We start from the raw sequence: 12,334 nt of genomic DNA, 5'->3' as shown, positions 1-12,334 counted from the left end.
TGAGGTTTACCACATAGAGGGGTCTTCAAGTAATTTGGATAGCCATACGTTAAGTCTACGAAAAAATAATTTCAACATTAAATAAACCCAATAGGATTGTTTTGCCTCCAATAAGGATTAATTTTTTTAGCTGGAATCAAGTATGAGATACTATTTTATTATTACAGAGAAAAAGGAAATTATTTTTACAATATGCGAATTATATGCTTGAAATGAAGTCTATCGGATTTGGCCTTCTGATAATTCAGAGCTTTTTGGATAACGGGTTTCCGGATGACCGATTCTATACCTGTACAATAACTTGGTGGAGATCATTGCATGACTTGTTTAATAACATGCGTAGGTACCTACAGCCTGGCACTGGGAGATGCACAGATGGGTAAAAGCAAACTGTTTGCGCTCATTCATTCAGTTTTGTCTGTGGTCTGGCTGTGCATTGCACCTTATGCTGAATAAAATAAAAATGACATCTACCTACAAAACACAAGCAGCACATAAAACCTTTGCTTTTATTCAGGCCATTCTTAAACAGTGTATATAATCTATTATGTGTCAGGTGGTGCACTCCCCAGCAAACAGAAGCCTTTGCCGAGGTGTTATTCAAAATCATCATATATTATGAAGTCCATGTAAGCAGCACTCAGGGGATTTTAATGGAAAAAAAGGCATCACCCAGAAACCTTCATCAAGTCATATGTCTTTAGAAACAATATTGTGGGCCACTAACAAGTATTATATACTTTATTTGGATGTAAGGGGATTGTTTAGCAAGCAGGTTTCATCTCTTGGTGGAAAGTGGTGAGTATATCTCTCCTAGGGTTGCCAAGTGTCTGGTTTTAACCCAGACAGTCCGGTTTTTCAAGGGGCTGTCTGGGTTAAAACATTTTGCCCAGTTTCAACATTCTGAAAACTGGGCAGAAACTCTCCATTTGCATCTCCCTGGCATTACGCGGCAAGTAACGTCATCACATGATAATGTCGCGTGATGGCATCCTGGTTTAAAGGTGGCAACCCAAGCCTCTATCTTAAACAACTATGCAATATATTTACAAATATATTATATATATTTATAAATAAATACATGTTTATAAATATGTTTGGGTACTGCTATTATAAACATATTCTTGAGTAGTGTATAGGGCTTCAGCCTATTAGGACCCCTTTATCAGGTAAAGGGTTGCTAGGAGTTACAAGGGATAGCTCCAGAAAGAGAGACCTAATATGATTTACTGCATTACCTAGATCTCAGTTATCATGCATCTTTAAAATGATTTTGCTGTTAAGTCTATAAGCCAAGAAATTAATGGGTTATTTTAGCAATTAATATAAAGTTCTGCGTTATGAGATAGTTGTAGCATTTTTCCAATAAGCTTGTTATTAGGATTTATTTACACTTTATTTGCTTAATTTATCTTTCATATTGTGAAAATATAAGTACTTTTAAATATTTCTAATTTTACTTGATTGTTTACTCAATGAAGTGACAACTCAAAGCAAATGCATGTAACCTTCTCACGCTAATGAATATTAATCAATGATAAACAATGCATCAATATTCATTTAGAAAGAAATGGAAAATGAAAGGCAGAACTGGAGGAAGATTTTTTACTGTGCACTGAAACGTGTTATACAAAGTATCACAAAACTGCAGAATACAATGAAGATTAATATATATAGAAACTTCTCATACAGAACTAAATGAACAACAAAACAACAGCCACAGTGCCCTCTAGTGACAGTAATTGAAAACTGTGCTGCAGGAGAAAAATATTTGAAGTAAGGGTATGGCACTACTCTCATGTCCGTGGCTGGAGAGATGCTTTTCTGACAAATATGACATAATCATTTGTAATTCATTCTAAATTATAATTATAATCTGAAGAGTAATAAAAGTAAAAACCATTTATGAAAGTGAAACTGATATTGCACTCATAATTCAGCAGCGTATGTGATACCATCCCTGTAAAGGTGGCCAGACACAGGCAGATTTCAGCTGCTGATTTGGGTCCTTCAGATTTGGCAGCTTATCTGTCTGTGTATGGGCACCCCCAATGGGCCTACCCGACCGACATCTGGCAAGTTTATTTTCCGTCGGATTGGGAATTTGGGATTGCTTGTTGATGCAGTCCTTGGTCCGATGGTCCAATGTCCACTATTGTAATTCAATTGTTTAGCCCGATATTGCCCAACTTAGGTGGGCATATGGGGAGAAAATCCGCTCATTTTGTGACCTCACGGATCTTAAGGCCACCTTAAGACTTTTAAAGTCAATACAATTTTTTTTAATCGAATATGGCATTACATTGGAATCCCCATCCAGACTTCTTAATAACAACAGGAGAGTAACATGGGCATGGGGGTAATATAAAAGGAAACAAGAATGGTGTCAATGATTTCCGATGAAGTTTAATTCTAGAGCTCAGTGATGAAAGAAAAGATAACTATTAAACAAACAGATTCATGTTATAGCTATATACTTCACTTAGTAAATCAAAAACATCTAGTAGATTTTTAGTTTTGCTCAGATAGCTGCAGGAAGACTAATTAAAGCAGACATTTGATTGGCCTTAAGTAACTGCACTAGTGAAAATGTGCCCAGTCTTAGTAAATGAGCCCCTTGTCTTAAAATGATTAAGGAGGATATCCCAGTGCTGCTGGTTTAGTCTGTTCCACCCAGTCCACAAATGGAGGGTAAAACACCAAAGCATCATAAAATATAATGTATATATCCAACTTTCAAAATAACATACTGTTCAGGAACTCATAAATTAGTAGTTTATTTACATGCCCCATAGTTGCATAAAAAGAGTTGCATAAAAATAGTCATTACTAATTAGCAAATTTTGCAATGGCAAATTTTGTGAGGAAAAAGTTGCGGTTGTGTAAAAAAAAAAGACATGTTGCTTTAAAAAAAGTTATGTGGTAACCACGTCACAAAAGTCATGTGGTAGCCGCGTTTGTTTGCCTTCCCCCAAATGTTTTGGCGAAGTGAAACAAGATTCGCTTATCACTAATGCTCATCTTTTGCTTTGTGTTGTTCCAATAACATCAGCTCCAGTCACTCCAAAACAGCACAAGGCTTATCCACAATGGTCCAATTGATTGCATTGATCCAATGTATTTAACTAAAGTGACAAATGGCTGCTACAAAGGATATCAGATTTTATGGCATGTATGTAAAAAAAAAATGACTTTGATATCATGTAAAACTGTATATACTTAATGATAATGGTTTATTCTTATCACCAATCTATTTTCTTTACCTTCCTTTTTCAAATCTGTCAGCCTGAAGCCTTTTCCATAAAATCCTTGTTTGCAGTTTCCTTCCAAGGAAATTGGGCTAAATGGTTTGCTGATGGACTCTCTTGAACTGTAGTTTGAGGGTCATTTAAATCTTGTAGAATGTGACCATTTTGCTCTCTGGCTATATGTTATATGAAACCTTCATTTCAATCCTTTAGAAACCTCACAAAATATTTTAAATAACTGTAGAACTCACACACCTTTGTATGTCATTTATATGCATTTTAAATATATATATATATATATATATGTGTGTGTGTGTGTGTGTGTGTATATGTATATTTAAATTCTAAATATTTGTGCTAAGGAGTGAATAAATCTGACTATATCTCAAATGATTTTACCTGTGATAGCTATGTTAGCACTGAAGAAGCCCTAACCTGTCCTACCTTTTCTATGCTTGTTTTATCATTTGAATAAAATAACACAAAATTATGGGCATTTGGCAATGAGCATTCGATAGGAAAAAGTACTATTCTGTGAGTACTGATTCTTGTAAAATCATGTTTTATGCATAATTCACTAAACTTGTTTTATGGAAAATGTGCGTCATTATAAAGTCATTTATTTTACAGAACAAGGCATAAAGTCATTACAGTGTGCATTATTTTACACACATTACAGTGTTTACCACATAAATTTGTTCCATTCGGAAGTAACATCACATCCTTTCCTAATTGCCTTTATCAGCAATTTTGTGACTGTTGTTAAAAGACATGAGTTGAATATTTCAGACTGTAATACACTATTCACATAGATATTTCCAGTGTCGCTTCTTTATTTTAACAGCAGGGGATCCCTTATCCAGAAAGCTCCAAATTACAGGAAGGCCATCTTCCAAAGAGTTCATTATAAGTGTAGCCCACTTTTGGTTATTCTGTGTTGCTACCTGCTGATTACTTGTTCTTGGCGCTACAGGAGTCCTGAGCCCCCGCTTACTATGGGGGTTAACAGGGATTTCTCCCTTAAAGGCGTGCCTCCACCCAGGGATGTTGTTGTGGAACTATAACCCACACCCTGGGAACTTAATGTTTCACTAGTACCTCTGCTTGGGATCCACACACAGCCCACGGTACCTTGCCCCTCCCTGGGGTAGTTGCTTACCGGCAGGTAGGTGATCCTTGGTGCAGGAAAGATCCAGTTGCACAGTTTATATGATGAATCAGATAAGTGCTTTATTCAGGCTGGACCTCTCCAGGAGTGGCATATACAAATCAATCACAGTGGGTGCAGGGCTATTACTCCTTACTACTCATTGAGAGCCTTTTCCTGTTGGGCAACTCACGGTACTCACGCCAAGTGTCTCCTTCTAGGTGATCTCCCCGGTACTCACGCCAGAAGGCACCCCCTCTTGGGGTCCTCCCCGGTACTCACGCTAGGCAGCCTCACCACAGGCAGCCCACCCCGGTACTCTCGCCTAAGCCCCCTCAGATCCAGCCTCCTGGACTAGCGGTGACCTTGTCCACCTACCTAGCCACTTGTGGCCCTGCACTCCGGCTGATGTAATGCCGGGAGGTCTTAACCTCACTACCACTCCTGGAGGGGCAATATCCGCCCATTCTAGCTTAGTGACCTACATATCACTCCTAGAATGATCTATTACAAGAACTGCTATCTTAACTGTACCTGGGGTACTCCTTACTGGAGCAGTGCCCAAAATGTCTGCCTCACAGCACATGGCTGCAACCCCTTATATGGGCCTATGCACCACCCTGTGGCCATAACCCGAACTACAGGTATACACCCTGTTAACTATTTAGAACCCAGTCATCCCAGTGTCCCTGTTACCTAGGGGTGTCTGTCCTAAGGGCCCATTTTTGGTAAACCCCTACATAAGCAAATAATTAAAATTTTTATAAGTAATGGCAGCAGTTACTTGATGTACAAGCCCAAAGTACATCATATATCAGTCAACATGAAGCTTTAATGAAAAATTGTTCTGTATGTCCTATAAGCCTTAAGCTTTCTTGCTACTTATTTTTTTATGTACTGTGGCACAGTAGCTGGGAAGCGCTAAAGCAAAGGTATCGCTCTCTCAGAATGCTCTATGAGACAGAGCAAATGGGGAAAAAAATAGAGACTGTGTTCACTAAGGCAGGAAAAGCCAATACAGTTGTTGAGATTGATGAGAGATCCTCTGGCCTCATCCATTTTCAATACATTAAAGACATTAGGACATCTTGTTCATAAAGCTCCTAACAAATGCTGAAGTGGAAGCTGTGCGCCTGTCCATGAAACAGGAACTAGGAAGTGAAGGGGTACATCTGATAATGCTGAGGATAAAATCTAAAAGTTGAATATCTGAGGTACTATACAAGAGCATGTTTCCTACCTGTACAGGCTATGTGCTGTGAAAAACTGAAATGGCCCTTGTTTTGTGAAGTACCCTGCTGTGAATAAAAAACTGACAAATATCTGCTTGAAGTTACCCTGGATGTTGCTGTCTCTTAAAAATATATTACCATTTCCATTTAAGTTAGTAAGTCAATCTCCCAGTATACGAGCAATGGCACCTACAAAGAAGTTTTCAGCACTGTGGCAAAGTGCACAAAATTATCTTCTGCCACTGAAACATGAAACACGTCACAACACCAACACAGGGAGGCAGATTTTGAAACTGCAAATAAACTTTTTTCCACAAATGTAATTTATCAAAAAATGTGAAAACAATTACTTTTCCGACGTGGCAAAAACCCTCGTCAAAATCTGAAAATTATTGACTTTTATATAATCTTGGCTGGTTTTTAGTGATGAGCGATCTGTCCTGTTTTCCTTTGCCAGAAACGCATCGATAATCTACTCCTAATTTTTTTGAAAAACTCACCCTTGTGTAAAGCACTTGGTCTGATGCTTTCAAGACCATATTTCACATACAACTTAATAGGAGATGGCAAGAGGCCATTCTAGGTTCTTTGGTGCTATATGTCAAGGAATCAATATTACTCTACAGACAGAAGTAAAAATGTATATTTTTAGGAAAAATGAGATGAAGCAGGGTTTACATATAGCTATTTTATATAATATATATTTTGGGGGGGGTATAGCTTTCCTTTAATGATAAACACACAATAATAAACAACATACTCCTAATACTCCTCTTTAGTACTGGTATGAGATACATTATCTGGAAACAGATTTTCTAGAAACCTCCAAATTACAATAAAAGAAGGCGATCTACCACAAATTCCATTTTAATCAAATAATTCACTTTTTAATAAATGATTTCCTTTTTCTCTGTAATAATAAAACAGTACCTGTAATTGATCCCAACTAAGATATAAATAATCCTTATTGGATGCAAAACAATCCTATTGAGTTTATTTAGGGGGGTATTTACTAGTGCTTGATTTTTTCAGTTTAGGTGTTTTGATGCCAAAACCCAATTTTGTCGCAGAAAAAAACCTGTGATTTTGTCGCAATTTATTAAGCAACAAAACTGCAACAAATCCGAATGCAAATAAATGAACCTCCCATTTTTTAGCAGATTTAAGGAATGGAAATCCAAATTATGGAAAGATCCCTTATCTTGAAAACTCCAGGTCCCTTGCGTTCTGGATAACAGGTCCAATTGCTGTACAGGTATGGGATCCCTTATCCGGAAACCCATTATCCAGAAAGTTCCAAATTATGGAAAGGCATAGACTCCATTGTAAGCAAATAATTATTATTTTTTTTAAAAATTATATCCTTTCTCTCTGTAATAATAAAACAGTACTTTGTACTTGATCCCTACTACCATATAATTACTTCGTATTGGGGGCAGAACAATCCTATTGGGTTTATTCAATATTTAAATGATTTTTTAACAAACTTAAGTTATGGAGATCCAAATTACGGAAAGATCCCTTATCCGGAAAACCCCAGGTCCCGAGCATTCTGGATAACAGGTCCCATACCTGTACTAAAAATTAACTAAAATCATTGTCATATTGAATCTTTCATTTGGTGCAGATAAGATAGGAAGCCCTGAAGCTATAAACCCAGGGGCTGCATGACAAGGGATCCGAATGACCAGCAGGCAGATTACACTGGTTTATGTTTAAAGATTGCCAGAATCAGATGCAGCTGTGATTGGGTGAGAAGCAATAAGTTAAGGAGGGAGAAAGATGGCCGGGGGTGGAGAAGGATAGGGATGTGATATAACAAGAGAAGCAGTTCACTTCCTATCTTCTAAACAGGTAAAAACTTTTGCGTATTTTGAAAAATGCTAGGATATTCTCTTCTTTATGCTCTCTATTATCTATTAACAGAATGTGAATGTTTTCCTATATGCACTGTTATATTGTGGTTTCGGTAATGTTATACAGTAAAATGTGAGAGTCTGCATATATAATTTATGTTAAATGAAAGTCAAATTCTTGATCCAGGGAATTTTCCAATCGCCAGGTGGTCAGGAAGGAATTTTTTCCCTCTTGAGGCATAATAGGCATAGGCTTCAGGCTGGGTTTTTTGCCTTCCTGTGGATCAAAACAGTGACTATATGGTAATGTATTTTAAGTTGTATCTGTCACCGCAGTGGCAGGACCTTGCCAGAGTACTGCACAGGAAATTTTAGAAGAGGGAGAAAGGAGCTTCTCTCCTTTGACTGCAAGGTGGGTTGTTTGATACAGACGCTACTACTGCTTGTGCTAGGTGACAACCTGCTTGGATTTCCTATCATCGAGGCACTGCAGATTCAGGACCGGCAGCAGGGCTGCTGAACTTCTCTCATGGTGGGAGATGCAGCTCCTGCTGGTAGCAGAGTTTGGGGCCATCCTCTCTGTAGGTAGAGGCAGCCTAATACTCAGTGGTGGATATAATGACATAGTGCTGATCTCAAGTCTTCAGTAAGGAACAGCAGAGCATAGTAGCGATCTCTTATGGAATTCTGGCTTTGAATATTGCCTTGGGGTGAGGCTGGCAAGGTCCTATTTATTTGATAAAATGTAAATAAATGCTGTGGCCTCTTTTTACCCATTTCCGGCTCCTGGTGTTTTATTAAGGTATGTAACAATGGGGTTCAGAGAGATGGTTGAAAGCGAAGGGCAATTGAGGAGTCCCCTTGTCACGTTTATAACTAATAGGCTTATTTTACTTCACTTCAACTGAGCATTTAGTACAGGTGTGATTGCATTATTTCTATTATTTGTGGAAAATAAGCCAAGTATACAGTAAGTGGAACTGAAAGATATTAACATCAAAACCACATAGAAAATGATGCCTTGAAATAATGCAAATCTGTAAATAAAAGCTTTCATGCTGGATGTTACAGACAATTGAGAGAAAAATGTTATGCCAAAAATCAGGATAATCTAAGTGTGAGATGAGTATAAAAGCATCCACATTTCCAACTAGACCATGATTTAAATAATCATAAAAGTAGGTCTGTATTAATTATGAAAAAGAGCCTTTTACACAAGTAGCAATGCAAAATAATTGCAGTAATATTACCGAGTACTGCAACATATATAATTATATATATGTTGCATAGCAAATTATGTTACACAAAATGTGTCATTAGTGTGAATACATTCAAATAATACGTTACCGGTGAGAACCTGCTCTGTATATATAGTTATAACCTCTTGCATTCATGCCTTCAATGGCCATTCAACTTGATGATAGAGAAATTAAATTACTTCATATAATATACAAGAGCTACGAAGAACCTGTAAAATATATTCTTATAAATGATTCTTAGTTGTGTCATCAGTGTTGTCTCTTGTGTCACATGATGTGTTTTTTTTTGTATGAGAAGATATAAAATATATGTAGAGATCCATATACTATTATTATAATCATCATGCTTTGTTTCTACAGCACTTTGATGAGATTTGATTTCTTTCATGCCAGTCCATGCCCTGTTAAGATTACAATTTACTCCAAATCGGCAAGTTTATTAGGAGCCAATTAACTCATTGCAGATAGGACCCTGGCTGAAATCAAACCTAAGACCCAGGGCTTCAAAGCAGCAGTGCTACCCATTGCTAACCAGTCTGCTATTCTATAGCCTTACTATTTTACAATAGGGGGTACATTATTACTTCTATTCAACTGTGTGCAATACCAGTCATTTGAAATTATGAGATTTATGTTTAGTTGAGGTTCATGTTTAGTGTTTGAAAGTGTTTTCTGTAAGGCATGCATGTAATGCAGTTCAGGGTGGAGTCTTTGCCCTGTATAAAATGCCAGAATGTCCTTCTGCAAAAAGAAGGCAACCAAATCAAATCTCTAAAATGTTGCTTCCAAAATAATGTATTTTGTAATTTTAAGGCAATACTTTCATGTTTCATATGGGTAAGGTCTGAGTAAAAATAATGTGACCACTGTCTTGACAACTATCTTATAATACTCAAACTTCTTAATCCAGATGCATTTCTAAATGTATTTACTGTATTTCTCCCTATGATCTTTAAAAGAATGCGCTTCCATTTACACCCCAACCCGTAGGACAACATATTTCTGAATATTAATACTTGCTCTATTCCAGAAATAAGGAGTGCTGTCTAATTAAGATTAAAAAAACAAAATGAAGGCTAATGAACTAATATTTAGTAGATTATTTAAATCATTCTAAAGAAAAAGGTTTATTTGTGATTTTGTTTAATTTGGCCTTGAATGCATGACGCTATCTCCTGGGAGGCACCACTATTATAAAGCAAACAATCCTAGTTTGTTGAGCCTTTTATTGTAAAATGGCTTAATTTGGACCTATGTTTTGTAGACGGACGCCAGAAGTGTTTAGACTTTTGAGGCCCTGGTTAATACTAAGGTAAGGTTTGAGTTGATTGCTAATTTGTGCTTCTGGATACCCTTGAAACTCTATAGCAGGATGATTGTAATGAGCACTGTCTATCTGTAACTACAAAAAGTGCAAATGACTATGGTCATACTGTAAACGTGATACTGTAATCAATAGCAATTAACTTTGGCAGTGAGTTCAGAAAGATTGTTGTGAGCTTTAGATCTCAGCTACTCAAGGGCAGAGCCGAACTTTCTAAATACAGGCTATGTGGCTTGGAGCAAACATCACATGTACTGAAAATGTATGAGGACTTGTAAGCTTTTTGCCACTCATTGTCCATCCCCTATATTACACAGAAGAACGGATGATGGGAATGCCAGGGGGGAATGTGGGGCAGCTGCTGCCACACTATTTACCTAGGGTTCTTTTAGATCAGATCAAGGGGGAACCACATAAAGTGCCACATTTCTAATTACAAAACTGCCCCTGGTAAAGCACTACCTGAGGCAGGGTTCCAACCTTGTTTCATGACAAAATTCTGTGCCTAAAAAAGTTCCACCTAAAGCAAGGTTCTTACTTACCTCAGGGCAGAAGCACTCTCATCAAAAATTGCCTCACTCATACATTTTAGATGAATGCTTCCAGTTGCAATTTATTATGCATTTATTTACATAAACTCATCCCACCTATACAAATTGCTTTGTATCACAGCAGATTACCACATCTCAGAATACACTGAGGCATAAATTGCCTGCACCTTAAAACTCAAAATCCTGAACTTCATAACTAAATCAGAAAATACAAATGTATATAAATGACTTTTAATTTCCCTTGTTTAAGGAAATAAAAAACAAATATTAAGAAGATTCATAAGTGAATGCACACTCTGTTGCACTCCCATACAATATATAATGTAAGTCAAATGGACTTTATAGTGTTTTCCGTTGCTTTCTCAAAAAAGGAAACATTCGCTTCAGCTGCAGCATTGAATTAACTTAAATTGCCTTCAGCCATTACTGAGCAGTGGGTTTGCATTTCTACATCATCAAAACTTTATTCATATATCATATATATTCATTCATATATTCATATATAAAGGTTTTCCTAAAGTAATTATCACCTACAGAAAAGAAGAAAGATAAAGCAGTGTAGAACTCCTCAGCTGGTAAGTGTTTCCCAGGGTGGGTGAAACTGACTCATTGCTATTCTTTGGTAACAACCCCTAAAATAAGTGCCCCGGTGAGATGGTGCCATATCTGACCTTACTGCACAGATGCAATGACTCACAAACTGCTAAACAGAGAGCAGCTATAGGACATGGTCTGACGCACACGAATCATATGAGCACACCAGAAACTGATGATACAGAGCTTGTTCTTTTATCTTTGATGCTGCGCAGTGTATTTATATTGCAATGTTTACTGGTTCTAACTGATTAAGCAGTTTTGGACTGAATGGTCCTCTAATTTCTCCTCTATTCAATTCAAATGAGCAGTGCATACTTATTAGGAGAGGAAGGCTTTTGTTATTTTCCTGGCAGTGGACAAAAAAATTCCCATAAGAAACCATGCAGACTCGAGAGAAACAGGAAGACTTATTAGGTATAATGAAGAACCACAAAAAAGAACATAATGAAAAACAAAACCCAACTAGGCTTTGATGCACTCAGTACACCCAACCAATTCCAGAATATCAATAGGAAGTGACCAATTGCAAATGGAAAGTTGCACAGTATAATCACTTCTCTAGAGTCAAGTGTTTCACGTGTGAACTCTAAGAGGGACAATTTTGCATTTGAATTTGGGGTAATAATAAATAAGTCCTACTGTTTGTAAGATTGTAAAAAACACACCACATGTCCCTGCAGAGATAGGAAGGGTTATTTACAAATGCCCATTGTGCAAATTGCAATTTCAGATGCAAAACACCATGTTTTTTACCCACAATGCAGTATTTCCCCATAATTCCAGCACAATTGCACCTGCCTTCAGTGAAGGTTGCATCACTTCCAGACCACTAATTCAAAATGGCGTTTGTATCAATTCACTGGGTGCAAGGCTAGTGCATCTATCGGTGCAAACTGCATTGGGAGCCCCAGAGCAACCACCAGGTCCAGGATGGCTGTAGTTCCAGAGTTCCTCCATGTCATTAGGAATAGCTACCATCACCATTCATCAGAAGGGACAGGCCAGACACATTAGCAACCATGTGGAAGTGCAGAAGTCAATTAATTAGCATTTTTCTAAACTTAGCATTGTTGTATTTCAAAGCTTTCTGGATAACAGATTACTGTATAATAGACCCAAT

This window comes from Xenopus tropicalis, chromosome 5 (genome assembly GCF_000004195.4).
Source record: "Xenopus tropicalis strain Nigerian chromosome 5, UCB_Xtro_10.0, whole genome shotgun sequence".
NCBI lineage: Eukaryota > Metazoa > Chordata > Amphibia > Anura > Pipidae > Xenopus > Xenopus tropicalis.
This window is presented reverse-complemented; position numbering follows the sequence as displayed.